The following is an 11267-nucleotide window of genomic DNA, read 5'->3' as shown; positions in this document are numbered from 1 at the left end:
TGGACAAAATTGGAATCGCCAAAGAAATATGATTATTTTTTAATTTCTCTATGAATTCCGATGAAAAGCAAAGTTATAAAAACCACAAACTCGGAGACACAATATGAAGAACTCAACAGGGTAAGTCAGAGTCTGATTTCAAATTAATTCATCTTGTGACTCTTAAATCTTGGAGGAAGTTCATCAAATTGAGCACTCCTCAAGATTAGGTTTTTAAAGTAGAAGCCTGCTTGGAATTTCAGTGCTCCATTAGGAAACACCTTTCTCTCACCTGTCCCCTCAGGGCAAGGTTTCTGATGCATGGCAGCTGTGAGGCCTGAAGACTGAAAACCACGTTATCACTCCCTAAGCATTGCTTTGTTCTCAGAGTGTTTGAGAGCAGGCTCCGGTCTGAGGCAGTGTTCCCAGGGCAGCTGATCCCACCATGCCCAATGTTGCTTAATGTAAAGGGAAACTTTTAATAGTCTATCATATGGCGGGCCTCCAGTTTGCTTAATGGTATCCCTAATGTTGACATTTTAAGTGATGATATTTTTCAAGTATCCTAGAATATCCATACCATAGGAACACCTTTATGCATCATTTTCAAATTTTATATTTCCTTAAAATATATTCTAACAGATAAATATTTCAATTTTATTTAATGTTTATTTAGTTTTGAGAGAGGGAGAGAGAGCGTGCGGGGGAGGGACATGGAGAGGGAGTCCCAGAATCCTAAGCAGGCTCCAGGCTCTGAGCTGTCCGTATCGAGCTGGACTCGGGGATGGAACTCATGAACTGCAAGATCATGACCTGACCCGAGGTCGGACACTTCACCAACTGAGCCACCCAGGAGCCCCTAACAGATGAAATATTTAAACATAATTCTTTTAAGGCTATCATTGCGTAGTGAAACAATTAAAGAAATGTTATGAATTTCATTTTAACAAGAACCTATAGAAATGTATCTTTTACTTCATCTTTGCAAACGTTGAGTGGAACGTATCTAAAAATAATATGGGAGTTTGAGCAGTGAAAGTAGAAGGGAGACAAGATTGGCCATGCATTGATAACTAACGAAGCTGAATGAGGGATATGTGAGGTCTCATTATTCTATTGTACCTATTTTTGTACATGTTTAAAATTTTCCTCAATAAAATATAAAAAAAAAAAAAGGTCAGATCACACTGTAACTGTAAAGCCAGACAGATCTTCCTAAAGGAAAATCTGCTCATATCTGTCCCTTCCTCATAAACTCTGGTAGCTTCCATTGTTCTCAAACTTCAAAAAAGTTAACTGAACTCCTACGACCACATAGATTGCAGCTTTCATGTGCTTATTCAGCTTCACCTTGAACTAGGTGCTCCTTTATTCTCTAAGGTTTTCTAAGTTAATTTACTTGGACCTCCTGTGACATGCTTTTCATCTCTGGGGTCACATTTTCTCCTCTTTTGAAACTTCTTTCGTTAACCTCTATTCCCAGTTTTTCAGAAATATATATTTTTTAACTTATGGTTTCTCTTTTTTGGAGTTCAGCGTCCATATTTTGTCCATGAATCTTTAACCTTGTCTCATACAACTTTTATCTCTTCTTTTACCTTTGTTTTCTTCCAATGCTTTTGACTTTATTGCTATCACCAAGTAAGTATGAAGCATTTGAATTTATACCGTGAATGGTAGTGCTGATTTTGCTGTTGCTGTTTTCATTTTTTTATTTCAGTCATCCTTTGTCCAGTGTATTGTGACATGTGATGTTGAGTCTCTGTTTTCTTTTATTGACAATGAAAATGATTTTAAAACTCTTTCATTTCATCTAGTACATTATTTCTAGATGTACCTCCTTCATGTACATTTTCAGGGCAATGTTTCCTCATCCTAATTTGCAGAATCATGTCATTAGTTCTGACTTAGATTTTAGATTGTGTACATACAGGTGGACTGAGTTGGAAATTTTCAGCAGAGGTTTACTAAGGAGTGCCCTTTGGAATACCACTTCTAAGATGTAAGGAAAGCGGGATCAAGCAGAGAAGTTGAATTGCAAAGCAGTTGAAAACGACCTCAGCTGCACCATAGTTTACCCTTGAGAGCAGTCTGCTAAGGAGGTAAGCATTCCAGGTGTTGTATACCCATCCCTACATTAATGTGAAAAGACAGTTCTGGGGTGGATGCAGCGTTGAGACCTCAATAGCTGATGTGCTATCAGTTGGGAGGTTAGGTACATTTATGGTATCTTTATGGATAGCACATCAAAGGGTCACTACTCTCCTCTCAGATCCATTTAATACTTCTGGTAATTTCAAGCTGTCTGGAAACAACTTTCTCAGGATTCTGGTTTGTCTCATCTTCTGGGGAAGCTTAAAAGTTGAAGGTTAGTGGAAGAGATTCAATTCCCTGCTGCTCCAGCTGATTTAGAAACTCATCATCTCCTTCCTTTAGATTCCCCATGCCAATGGATGGCACCTCTGCTGTTCCGTGTGGCATACCTGGTGAAGTGATCCAGACCTAAGGCCCTGGTCACCACGTCCTTATCAGGCCATGGCTACTGCATTTTTTCATTTGTCATCAAAATTGGTCAGGGTAGTACCAAAGATACCACCAAGAGATCAAAGATAAACCTAGACCAAACATAGACCTCTTTGTCCTGAGACAGAACAGTAGACTTTTCCAGCTGATCAGGGTCAGTTACACCAGACGACATTTTTTCCTTTGTATGTTGTACTTTGGGCATGGGATCCTGACGTGATTGTATGGCAACCATAGCTTGAGGTTCAGTAGAACTCTAAGTCTCTCCCTTGGTGGGAGCAATTTCTTCTTTGGGAACCAGGATGTGCAGATCAGAGTTCCTCAGCCTTGCCTCCACTGACATTTTGAGCCAGATAATTCTTTGTTTTAAGAAACTTTTGGTACATTGCAGGAGGTTTAGCAGCATCCCTGGCCTCTAATCACTACTTACCAGTAGTGTCTTCTAGTTGTGACAACTAAAAATGTCTGTAGACATTGTCAACTGCCCCTCATTCCTCCCAGGAAGAAAGGCAAAATCATCTCCAATTGGCCTAGGCCCACAGAGATGAAATTTTAGGGAATGAGAAGCACATATTCCCCAACTGTCTCACTGGGAGTGACAGTGCCACTATCCTTTGGTTCCAGTACCCATGCATCGTACCATTTGGGAACAGGATAGTTTTCACTGGTGTGGGGTATGTACCGTGTCCTCGTGGAGAATGGCACAGGGTATCTCGTCTAAGCTGACCTGTAGTTGCCCTTTCAAAAGACCACCCTTAACTCTATTTGTACAGAGCCTCAGGGAGATGGTGGGGGTGGAGGACAGGGGGAAAACATACTTAGTGAGTCTGTGGACCTAGTAGGCACAATGTGAGCTAGACATTGGCCAGGACTTAATTTATTACCAAGTCCAATTACTCCTGTTTAACAGAGGCACCATGATGACATTTGGAGACCTGGATTATTGGTATTTGATTCAGTCCCTTTATTCTAGAGCTGAAATCCCTATTCTTCTCTCCCAATACAGTGTTAACAGGCAGACAGTCGTGAGTTTCTTTAGAAAAGCACTGGGGGTATCACTAACATCTACACCTCTGTTCATGTTGTAGAATCCTTCCTCATGGGGACTTGATTCCTCCTCTTCAGTCAGTGGATTTCAGTCATAGAGTTTAATCATATCTGGAAACTGGATCTGAGAATGTGACATTTTACTGGGGAGGCTGTGGTTAACCTCTTCATTGTCCATCTTCAAACTTTTTTTATTGTATATATTAAGCAACATTCCTATTGGCTTCTACACTTGTTTGTGTGTCTCAGAACATTGTGTTCTATTTTTTCAATAGTTCTCTATGGGTCAGGATCACAGGCTGCTCCTCAGACCTTGCTATGCATTATGGTAATTGTTCCCACCTGAGTTCTGATGGTTAAGGTCTACCAGCTGGACTCTATTACCTCATGATCCTTATTCCTTTCAGGGACCTCTGTTCCGAATCAGCGGTTTCTACAATGATCCTAGCCAATGGTGGACAAACGCCACAGAGCTTCTCAGTGACACCTGCTAACTCTCACTAACATGTTCCTTTTGCTTTGATAAATGGAGTGTCCTTTGGGCACTCCCACTGAACATAGTTGGTGTGTGGGTTTTTCAGCCTTTCCTAGTAATAGAAGTTACAGCATTCCCTCCACCCCATTTGAGCATTTGGTTACTGTTATGAATTGAATGCATGCCCCCCCCCCAAATTCATATGTTGATGCCTTTAACTCTCAATGTGATATTATTAGGAGTTGGGGCCATGTGAGGGTAAGGCAAGAAGATAGTTGTCCACAAGCCAGGAAGAGGGTCCTCACCAAGAAATGAATCTGTACGCACCTTAATTTTAGACTTTCCAGCTTCCAGAACTGTGAGAAATAAATTTCTTTTGTTCCAGCAGTCTGTGTAGCCTGAGAAAACTAAGACTTAGCTCTTCCTCCAGCATGTAGCTTAGGTGATCACTTTCTCCCGACATCCAAGACCATCCTGGTAGCTTATTAACACTGTGTCATGAGGTCTCTGCCAAAATATTCAGTCTCCTATTATGGGAGAACTCTTTGTTATCCGACTTTATGCCTGTCTCCTTAATCCCCCACCCAAAATGTTCTCTCCTCTTTCTCTGGTATATGTTGCCTAGATGCCAAAGCTTCTTTGGAGTGTGTTCCTTTTCCTTCTTTAGCAAGCCCAACATTGCCTCAACTGGGTTATGCTGATATTTGACTCAAACTGTGGGTCCAGTGGCCAGGTAGGGAAATAAGGGTGCATTCTATAGGGCAGAGCATCATGTCTTTCAAGGCAGAGACCTCTGCATGTCCTACAAGCAAGGGTCAAGAGGGCATACTAACATTTAAGCAAGAGACTGAGATGCTTCCTGTAGGTTCAGAGGGCTCAGGGAGATCTGAAGTTTTAGAGATTTCAAAGTCATAAACTAAGATGTCCCCATCTTAGATCTCAAGACTCCATTATTTACCTACCAGTGCTTAATCGTGGTGGAGCAAGCTTGCCAGAGTTGAGAAGGCAAACCTCTCTAGAGTTTTCTGGCCTTATGATTAAGTTCTGGGCCTGATCTTCCTTTTTTTCCTGCCCTTTAGTTGTAGGTGATGGGGATCTCTTTATAGGCAGCCAAAGAAACAACTCTCTGACTTTCACCTTTCATCTTAAGTTGGTGATTATTCACCTTCAGCCTTCCATTTCTTCCCCTAGTGCATCTGATAGCTCCTAACAACAACCATCTAATTCCATCATTCTTAAAAATACTACTTTTTGCTGCATCTTCCAAATGCTTGGGGTATCCATTACATTCCTCCTACAGGCATCCATCCCCGTTTACCACCAGAGGGTTTCACACTCACCTTACTAGAGAATATCAAGGGCTACCGGTGTTCTGTTCACCATCAGAGATGGGATCTTCATTATTATCTGGCTGGCAGGTGAGGCAAGCCTCCAATTCTCACTTTAGAGTCGGCTCCCTAGAACCTTTGCTAATGCCAACTCCTCAGGCCAGGATTCCTGGAAACAAAATGCAGTAGAGATTTCTGTATGGGAAGTTTATTGAGAGCACACACTGGGCCACACCTGCATGGCTATGAAGGAAGCGGGATTGGGCAGGGAAAAAAAGTTGAACTGCAATTCAGTCACAGTGCTTGGGTTGATCCATGGGGAGCTCCAGAGCCGGTGTGGCTCTTTGGACTCATCCCAGGTGGAAGCAAAGAAGCGTAAAGCATTTATTCACCACCACTTCCCCAACACTTAAAATTAGTTTTATTGTCTATAAATAATAACTTAGTCAATAAGAGGAGAAAAAACATTACACCCTTATAACAAGTAAAATAAAATTTTAAAATAACATTACAGGGAGTCAAGATTTTTCTGAATATGCAAGAGAATGGAGGAGAGGGTTAGAGGACATATAGAAAAAAACAAACAAACTTAAAAACCCTTTTAAAACTCTCTTTTTGCCCAACATCTGATTCTTTAAAAGCCCTTGCTACATCTTTTGTATCCTCTTATTCTGGTTGCAGACTTAGCCCTTCTTGGCTAAGAACATCCTCTGGGGTTTCTATCTACATCCCTAGTTTCCCTATTTCTTTTTCACATGGGATAATTTGACTCTCTAAGCTTTTGCTGTTTGCAGCAAAATATCCATTCAGTGATCTACCTTACTAGTCAGGGATCTTCTTTGGGATCCATCTAACTTTGAAGGCTAAAGATTGGAGATTATAATTCTTTGTATTTAACATTTTCTCCTCTCCTGTCTACCTATATGTTAATTATAGCCCTCAAGCATTCCCTATCAGTGAAAATAAAATCTCTTAATCTTTAACTCAAAATGACCAATAGTCTCTATTGTTTAAAGAATAAAAATCAGCGTACACCAGTATCAGCTTAACCGAAGGCTGCAACTTTTAAAACTAGACTGGGCAAGACAAGTTCAGAATCTATCTCTTGGAAGATGCTGCATTTCTCACAGTAGAATATTTTAAACAAATGTGCTTCAAAAATGAATATTTCTAGCAAAACTTTGTTTAGAAAAAATTAGTGACTTTACTGCAAATATATACATTTCAATCAAATGGTGGATGATGCAATGACACACACTGAGACTCGGTTTAAAAGGTGATTGCACGTGAGAGTGCTATCTCATCTTTTGGATGTTGAAAACTATCATCAGGTTTCTGCCTATCTGTTTACTAAAGAAAACTGGTACGAATATTTATTAACCTGTAGGTGAGCTCAAGTAGATTATTTTTTTATGCTAGGAGAGAAAATTGGAAAGTGCTGGATGGACTCATGATACTGGAAACTTGTGGGAGAAAATAATCAACTGGGTAGAGAAGCAGTTCTTTGTAGCATAAGCATAGGCACCTTATCAGTGGTCTCAGCTGATTTTTTAATACCCCTTTTTTCATACTTTCAGGGCCACAGGTAAGCTACATTAGCACTTCATTGAACTCATCCAAGGTTTTCTTTTCTGAATTACTTACCAATTCAAAGCCAGCTTCTTTTTGCAAGGGAAATGCATTGAGGAGGGAAAAAAAAATAAATCTATAATATCTAGGACCATTCTAAATAATTTGAAAAGAATGAGGACTTTGCTTTTTTGACTTACACCATCATTCTCCACACAACGATTGTTTCACCCTTGATCTGCATTTGTCCTAAATTTGACAATAGATTCTAAAAATATACCGCTTAAACAGGCAAGAATTCACCACAAAACCTGATTGTTTCACTCTAAAAACCTTAGAGATTATGATGCCTATTGGTTTGAATCAAAGTCTAAGGATAAACATTCTGGAACAAAAATTCCACTCAAATTCTGTCAGGTTATTTTATGTATATGGTTATTTCCCCAAACATGCTGAGATTGGGATATGCTTAAGAATTTCATAAGATGAAAATTATTCAATTTTTCATCTTTAGCAAAGCAAAATATGACTCTGTGCAGTTAATAGTTGAAGAAAAAATAATGTGCTTACTTATGTATCATAAAATGTCAAAGTTCAATCCAGTAGCAATGAGTAATTCAGGCTTATTCTCTGAAGGATATTTGCAGAAATTCATCAGATCCCTGTTAATGTTTAGCATATTAGGTATTTGTTTACAAGGTTTACTTTTGTTAAACTTCTTAGGCACCAGTAAGATACTCCTAGGTCCTCCGAGGAAGAGAAAAATTCAGTACAGAATCAAAAAACAGAAATTATCTGTTTGGATTTTCCTTTTTTGTTTTTGTTTTTTTGTTTTTTTAACTAAGATATAACCCCCCTCCCCTGAGATTATATATTAATGAAGTCAATACATATAGAGAATTTTTATTCCCTTGCACTAAATGAAAATTTTATTTATCGTAGTGAATGCTATAGTTGAGATTTTAGTTGGTATTTTAATTTTATTTAGAAAAACACTTGTAGTGCTAATTATAGTGTAATCAAAGCACTGTTCTAAGTGCTTTATTAATATTAACTCATTGAATCTTTTGCACACTGAGATGGACAATCTTTGATATCCCTATTTTACAGACATGAAACAGGCACAGAGCAGTTAATAATTTCCTGAAGGTCACACAGCTGGTAACTGGCAAAGACAGAACTCAACCTAGGCATTCAAGTCTCTTGAGTTCATACTCCTAACCATTACACTATGCTGGATAGTAGAAAGATAAATTATAAAGCTAAAACTTATTAAATAGTTTTATTTTTCAAATTTATAACAAAAGAGCAAGAATAAAAATCAGTTTAAAGGAACTCTGTGTCTCATTTGCAATTTCTGTCTCCACTCCCTATCCTACATTATCCTCAGTGATTCCAGCATGTTCACTGCCAACCCATAATATCGTACAGTCTTAGGCCTAGTATATTGACACTCTCTTTATCAGGCAGCAAAGATTTAAAAGAAAGAGTCTTGGAACTGTGCTCTTTGAGTTTGCATCCTGGTTCTGCCACTTAGAAACCATGTCACTTTACAAGTTATTTAACCTTTCTGGGCCTCTATTTGAATTGCTGGGAGGATTAAACGAATTAAATGAAGAGCACTTACATAATGAGCAGGTCAATATTGCTCTTTTTATTATTTTTCTCATTAGAAGTACTCAAGTCAGAAGAGTGTTGCAAGTTTTAATTCAAACCTTCTATAGTTCTTAAAAGCATCTCCCTCATTGCCAGGTACCTAGTAGGAGCTCAGCGACGAATGTGTTTCTATTCTCCCAAGTTCAGATCTTTCTATCTCTCTTTCCTTGACCGTGGCTATCTAACTGGGCTCTTTCGCTCCCAAATTTTCAACCCATTTTTGCAAATTAGTCTTATTTCAAAATCCAAATTTGGATTACACTCTATCACATACAGGGTAAAATTTTAAATTTTAGAAAGCCATTCAGTGTCCCATGCACTTTGACTCTAGCTTCTTTTTCCTGCTTCGTGTTCTTAATCTTCCTCATTTATATGCACTGTGTTCCTGTCACACCAGAGAAGTCACTTATCCAAGCACAGTTTTGTACCTCGGTGCTGGTACTCATGCCTTTCTTTCTACTTGAATACTGTGTTGAGCACGGGCCCCACCAGAAGTTCTCTATGGCCCTATTCAGTTCATTGGAGACAATTTATTACTCTTTTAACTGTGCTCCAAAGGTACACCAGTTACAGTCTTCCAGTAGTTCTGATCACCCTCCACTGTATTTTATAATAATTAGTTATATATCTATTTGTGTCACTATGCAGGAAGTAAATGCCCTGTGTCCTTGTCTACACCAGAAAAAAAAAATGCCTGTTATGTTGTAAGTTCTTAAAAAATAACATACTCAAAAAATATGGATTGAACACTTAATGATTCTTCAGGAACAATTTGAAAAAGGTAGCTATGTCAGAAATACAGAAGGAAAACAAAAAATTAATATTTACATTGGAAATTGGTTGGCATTCAACTTCTAAAAACAAATTTGGAAAATAATATAAAGCAGATACTCAGTTAATGGGAGCAAGATGGAAAATGTTATTGCCAAACCATATTTAAGAGTAATCAAGTTCTCTAAATTGAGCATAAGTCTGAAGCATGATCAGGTTAACAAAAAAGAAAAGACCAGTGTTATTTTGCCTCAATTGAAAACAGAGTGTGGGGAAATTTGTATTTTTTCCTTAGAGAGCAGGGTGACTTTATTCCTTCCATTAAGCCAGTTTTGTGCCAAACATGAGCCAATGACTCAGATCTTTATTGGTACCTCTTCTCTCACTGAGTTTATTTATCCTCTGTTTTGTGCCTGCCTTTCTCTGCCCCTAAGTGGTTGCTCACTCACCTTAAATTTTGTGTTAATGAACACCAGTGTAATTGCTCTCCTTGTATTAAATGTGTATTTCGAAGAGCTTTATAGATTTAGAGACTTGATTAAAGATAAACTAAGGGTTGAATTTCCCTTAGACTCACCATGCAAGAGGTTGATCAGTCAGCAAATTCATTAAGTATAGAATATATGTCAACCACTATAGGATGCAGCATTGTCATAAGAAAGGCATAACTTGGTCTCATCCATAGAAACTAGTTGGCGAAGGGGGCATCATCACTTGGAAAGCAGAGAAGTAAGAATCACACATTGTGCCACTGCCGTGGCTCTAAGGCATACCACCTGCATAAGTCCACCTGTGGCAAATGTGACTATACTGCCAACTGGAAGAGAAAATATAACCAGAGTGCCAAGGCTAAAAGACAAAATGCCACTCGACTGGTCGAATGAGGTACCTGAAAATTGTATACCGCAGATTCATGAAGGAACAACACCTAAAGTCATGAAGGATTCATGAAGGAACAACACCTAAATGCAAGAGAACCTTGTTGCAGCATCCAGTTCATCTTAAGGATTTCGATGATTAGTTGATGAATTGCACAATAAATGTTCTGGTTAAAAAAAAAAAAAAAGTAAAGGAGGGAAAGGAAGAAGGAAGGAAGTCACAGTCATTGCCTACGTGGAGCACACATGTCCAGGTAGTGGGAATGCGTGTGCAGACTTTGCGATGACAAAACAATGAGGGACTGTAGAAGCAAATAAAAGAAGTCAGCATTTTTGCAGAGAAAACAAAGAAATACATAAGGCTGGAGATAAGTTCAAAATAATCTTAAGTCTTATAGCTGACATCAGCATTTTGGACTTGTTCCTAAAGTTCTATTTCCCTTCCTCCTACAAAGGATGGATTCTTGGGGCGCCTGGGTGGCGCAGTCGGTTGAGCGTCCGACTTCAGCCAGGTCACGATCTCGCGGTCCGTGAGTTCGAGCCCCGCGTCAGGCTCTGGGCTGATGGCTCAGAGCCTGGAGCCTGTTTCCGATTCTGTGTCTCCCTCTCTCTCTGCCCCTCCCCCGTTCATGCTCTGTCTCTCTCTGTCCCAAAATAAATAAACGTTGAAAAAAAAAATTAAAAAAAAAAAAAAAAAAAAAAGGATGGATTCTCCCTGAATCTATCAAAAGTCATTCACTCTTCTTATGCACTGCATCCCATCTCTTTTAGCATACCAAAGACATTGTTCCTACAATCACATATGTGCTCTCTCTCCTAAGTCATTTTTTCATACTGGATTATTCCTATAAAACACTCCTTACAAACTAAAAGGCCATTTTTCACCAGCCCATCTTCCCTGCCCCATTTTTCTGCACCCTGTACAGAGTATCTCATCCCAGAATTTGTCTATACTCACAGTCTATACTTCCGTGCCAATCTATTTTAACAGATACATCTTAACATAATTCTATCAGGATTTTTCCCCCATGCTACACTAAA

The 11267-nt window shown here is 39.0% G+C and overlaps 1 pseudogene; it reads left to right on the top strand.

Annotated features, from left to right (window-relative positions):
* The first annotated feature begins 5591 nt into the window (after positions 1–5591).
* Positions 5592–10353, top strand: LOC123607249 (annotated as a pseudogene).
* Positions 10354–11267: the final 914 nt, after the last annotated feature.

This window comes from Leopardus geoffroyi, chromosome A2 (genome assembly GCF_018350155.1).
Source record: "Leopardus geoffroyi isolate Oge1 chromosome A2, O.geoffroyi_Oge1_pat1.0, whole genome shotgun sequence".
NCBI classification, from domain to species: domain Eukaryota; kingdom Metazoa; phylum Chordata; class Mammalia; order Carnivora; family Felidae; genus Leopardus; species Leopardus geoffroyi.
The sequence above is the reverse complement of the archived record's forward strand: the minus strand, read 5'-3'. Positions and strand labels throughout refer to the sequence as shown.